This window comes from Bactrocera dorsalis, chromosome 1, assembly GCF_023373825.1.
Source record: "Bactrocera dorsalis isolate Fly_Bdor chromosome 1, ASM2337382v1, whole genome shotgun sequence".
In the NCBI taxonomy this organism is placed as follows: domain Eukaryota; kingdom Metazoa; phylum Arthropoda; class Insecta; order Diptera; family Tephritidae; genus Bactrocera; species Bactrocera dorsalis.
Window position 1 is genome coordinate 62,845,104 of NC_064303.1, and position 5,300 is coordinate 62,850,403.

At 32.6% G+C, this 5,300-nt stretch overlaps 1 long non-coding RNA gene across 1 annotated transcript; it reads right to left on the bottom strand.

The window, feature by feature from the left end:
- Positions 1-770: 770 nt before the first annotated feature.
- Positions 771-2,809, bottom strand: LOC125775737 (uncharacterized). The gene is made up of 2 exons (XR_007421345.1): positions 2,226-2,809; positions 771-1,008 (listed from the first exon to the last, which is right to left on the bottom strand). It is a non-coding gene; the product is annotated as an uncharacterized LOC125775737 (long non-coding RNA).
- Positions 2,810-5,300: the final 2,491 nt, after the last annotated feature.

Genomic DNA, 5,300 nt, shown 5'->3' on the forward strand with positions numbered 1-5,300 from the left:
ATGTTGACGCTGCTGTTGACACCATTGATTCCACCGGTCGGTTGAAATATGCTTCAATAGCAATTTTGAAATGTCGAAAAATTTCGCGTCACTTGACGATTTATGGCTCTGGCTTCAATAATGGGCATGCACAATGCTTCAGCCAAGCTGCGCAGGATCTGCTTACGCTTGTTGTTTGTTCTCCAAGGCAACATAGGGTTATTCAAATCGTAGACAATGTAGGCTGCAAGAGCTGTAATGTCCAACATGTTGAAGAACATCGCTAGTGGCCATTGTTTTGTTTGTCTTTGTGTTGGATATTCCGCAAACATTTGTTCCATTCGATCCACACCACCTTTGGTACGATTATAATATTCAATTACTTCAGCTTTCCCACTGTCAGCTATTTCAGCATCATTATGCATGGTCGAAAGCAAAATTACTGCTTTATTTTTTTTGGGAACATAAGAGCACATTGTCACATTATTTTTGAAGCCAAATGTCGTTGAATCAATTCTCCTGTTTTTGTTTTGCTTCTTTTATTGAGGAATATATGATTTGTTTTTGCGCAAAATTCCAACTTATTTGTGTGGCGCATAATTATATCAGCCATTTCAACGTTCATAAAACATTTGAATGTTTGCTCTATTGACAACATTTCAGTGCATCTAGCTGGTCCAGAACGTTCTCTTATAATATTTTGTCTGAGTACCTGACGACTTACATTTGGTTCTTTCATCCACGCAGTACCATCAAGAGTTTTGAATATATCAGTTAAAAATAATCGGAGGTAAAATGTAAGTTATTTTCTTTTATTGATTTAACATGTATTATAATTACAACTAATGATTTAAGGACAAATGTAAACAAAATAAATATGCGTCAAAAAAATTTTATGAGTAATTTTATGCTACGGTATCAGAATTTAGCAAATAATATTTTGCCTAATTGTGGGCAAGACAAAGATGCATCAAATAAGCTATGGGATGCATTGACGCTAAAACGATGCCGGTCCACCGATGAAAGTTGCTAAAATTTGACGAAAAGTAAGATCAATACAAGTAAATAATATTAATTAAATGGTAAAATAATAGATGATTAAAATAATAATAAAATACAAATATAGGTATTTGCTGACCAAAAGCACAATATAAAAAAAAATTTCATTCAACAAAGCCTCGAAACAAAGGACTGGAGGTGGTCAGTACGAGGAAAAGCTTTTAACTGTAGCAGAAGAGCAACTCCTCCAAGCTACGCGGATAGATGTTGCAGTAGAAGTAAAAATCATGAGAAACTAATTGCTTTAAGGAAGAGATCGCTGCAAATAAAAGAAGAGGTACATAAAGAAGATATGCAAATAAAAACCGGAGAGTTGCATATTAAAACTCATTAGCTTGATATTTTAAAGAGAAAAGTTCAGAAATAAACACCAACATATACGATATGTTAATTCCACGTTCCTGTTTTTATTGAAAATATATTTATTAAAAGAAAATATGAATTCAAATGTTGTTGGAACGTTTAATTCAATTATTATCTGAATACAGCATGATATGATCTCTAATTTTATGACCAATTTACCGTGCGATTCTGTAACGTGAGACAGTCTCAAGTCTCTAAATTTGATATTTTGAGTTGGAGACAATTTTTGAGACTTGAGATGATTTTGCTATTCTGTAAGTGACAGTCTCAAAATCTATTACATTTCATTATTCAGAGATGTTTTTACACTTGAATGAAAATAAATATGTCGATAACAAATATTAAATTTCCTATAGCATAGTCAAAAAACATAATTATCAATAAAAATAAAAATATATGTTGACTTTGTTTCATAATATTTACGAAATTTATGTAAAATTGATTTATTTTTCATATTTTCGTGCTTGAGTTGCTTACAAAATAAAAAGAAACGACAATCGATTAATATCTATGATGATCTCTATTCAGTATATTCAAAATGGTAGACAAGAGCTCTTTTTAGTTTTGTGACCTGCTAACTACCAGGTCTCAACATTTTGAGACTAACGCTAGAGACTGTTTAGTGAATAGTAACTAGTCTCAAATTGAGACTTTGTCTCAAAATGTCTCAAATAGAGACTAGAGACTGGTTACAGAATCCCGCTATTAGTTAATTGAGTCTCATTAACACGTTAGGGCTCATTTTATTGAATGCAAACACCAAATTTAGTACATTTATACACACTTTATAACACATATTGTATAAACGTATGTTGAATATTTACGTTCAATTCCATTCAAATACTTTCATAATTTGTTTTGTTTCGTATTTCAGTGTATTCGAAAATTTCATTTAGAGCTACACCAGGGAAGTTATTTCATAAAATTTCTAGACGTTTGGATTGTCGCACGGGTTATGAAATTTCACTCGATACGTTTACTTGCTCGCTAACGACTGCCGCGTGTCGGGCCCAAATCTTGTTACGTTTCAATACAAAAAAATGCTAAATAGTGGGGTCCAGAATATACTTATTCACAGCCAAATATAAATGTTTGCAAGGCAATTTATTTGTATTTATTTAGTTATTATAATCTGCGAAGCTGCATATATTACTTAAACGTATGGGTATACACTTAAAAAACCGAAGCTCAAGATACCGACTCAAATATCTTGCCAGAATTGACATTGAGTATGGCGAAATAGTATTGCGTAAAAGAGGCCATACACGACACACATGTGCGTTCGATCTGTGTGAATTCGCTTCGCCCATACACGACACACAAATCCATTTTGCGTTCGTTCTTCACAAAGTGAACATGTGCGACAGGTCAGCGGAACATTTCTTGGAATTTATTTCCAATGTAGCACTTTTATCGGGGAATGTTCGTTCCAGTATTCCTTTTTGAAGAGGTTTTGTGCAAAGGGGGAGGGTACTGGGGGTTTGCTGCCCTGCCCTGCTGAAAGGTAATGAATGGAGCTTTTGAACAATTGCACCCCTCCCCCCCTAGGACCACGGGGGCTCTAGGGCAGCCTCCTGATAATGGTGTAAAATCGTAGTTTTTCCATACAATTTTCACTAGTTATTATAAAATTTTTGTATTTTTACGCATAGAGTGACTCTATGTTTATTATTTTTATTATTTCAATGCATTAAAGTGGAAATTCACTTTATTTAAATAATAAAAGCACTGAAAATTAAAAATTGTAAATGTATCGGTAATAATGCATAAAGTAATTGAAGTACCAAGATAATCCAACCAACCATTTGTACACGACCCCCTAAATAATAAAATTGGGTTTTCATTTGTGTGGAGTTTTTTCTATTTCGTGTTATTATTTTAATAATAATTTTGAATATATTTTCAGCATATATACTACATTGAAACAAGCGCCGCAGGCGAAAATTTTCGTTATATGAACGCAATATATTGCCCACTTTTCAGAGAGCTAAATACCGTATTATGTTTACCTGATTGGTTATTTGACATCATTATAAAGTTTGAAAGCAGTTATTTTATTTAATTATATTAAAAATTTCCTATTGCGAAAACACACCGGTTTTAATTAAGGCACGCGAATATAGTATAATAAAAATTTTAATTCCATTGAAATCAATATACCGTTAATACAGAAGTAACCCAACCAACATTTTTTTATAATACTAACGTATTACTCCATTATTCAAATATATAGTATAACCTTAATGGAGCGTGGCCCTAAGGATCCACCCCAGAGATAGGAAATACTGGAACGACCCCAAACCCCTTTATCTATTTCTTTGTATTTCGGTAATAAGTTATTCCAACTTTTATTTTTCTCAATTTTATTTTTATATTCATCACTTTTCGTTTGCCAAATTGCTAATTCATTTTTTATAAGATCAATAAATTCTGATACAAAATCTTTATTAATGGGGTAGCCTGTTTTAAAAGCTTTCAAAAATCGATTGTTTTTTGCTTAAATCGCCTTAAAAAATTTCTAACGGGGAACGCCGCCAGGACAAAATCTATGTCTTAATAACTGTATTGCCGTGCCTATTGCCTATGGAGACTCCATATTGCTTATTGCTTAATATTGGGTTGTAAAAAAAGTCTTGCGGTAGTTTTATTAAATTTTTTTTTTATTGAAATTGAAATGAATTTTTGATGACTCATGACCAGCTCTTGACCGATGCTACGGCTGCTACTATGCCGGTCTCTTTCGACCAATTCAGCGATTTTATCGCAATTTTCGACGACAGGCCTTCCGGAGTGTGGCGCATCTTCGACCACCTCTACACCAGAACGAAAACGTTGAAACCATTGTTGCGCGGTGGAAATGGAAACTGTATCGGGTCCATAAACTGCACAAATTTTATTGGCGGCTTGAGATGAATTTTTTTTTTGAATTTTTGCCTTTGTCGTAGTAGTACTGTAAAATATGCCGTATTTTCTCTTTATTTTGCTCCATGTTTGCAACGCTATAACTCAGGAACGACTTAAAAGAAACGACAATTAATCAAACACGTGTTAGCGCGTGAAATTAGCTTTCCAAAAAGGTATAGCATGACCCGATGCAACGAATAAAACTAGAACTACGCGCTTTCAGCGAAACAACGAAAATACCGCAAGACTTTTTTGACAACCCAATATAAATGGCAAAGTACTTAGTATTCCATATATTGTAAGCAACAAGCTGTCACTTCAGCAGTTTGACAGCGCAGTTTTCATTTCTATGAAGAAGCAACATATCCCATTTGCATATGCCGATGGCATTTTCATTTCGGTAATGTGAAATTTAGATGAGCGAGTATTAAGACGGTTGTGTTATATTATAAAAATAAAATACATTTTCAAAATAATATTATTCCAAAAACTTAATATATAGTTAAATTTTGTTAATTTGCAGAAAAATTCTGCAGAAAAATTCTGCAAATTGGGTTGAGAATGAGCGAAGTCTTAAATTTAATAAACTTATATAAGCATAAATGAAGATATCATTGCTCATATTAAATTTATTATATTATATTATATTAATTGGTATATAAAATTTATGCCACAATCATCATATAGTAGTCCAAAAATATGAATTACGATCCTTTTTTTACGAATGAATTTCTGGGATAACAAATGCGCACAAAAGCGAAAACTTTGCAACGCGATTTCTCGGTTTTTCATTTTTATGATTATTCTCAATTGACGGGCAGGATAGGAAAAAACTGAACGTCGTATAGAAATGGGGCAAAGTTTATTATCTTTGGAATAAAATTATCTTCTATTAAAACTAAAAAAAACTAAGAAAAGTAAAGTTTGAACATATTTTTAAACAACATAAATTAAATTTTTTTTGGTCAAAGCCATTTTTTTCAATTTTTAAAAAA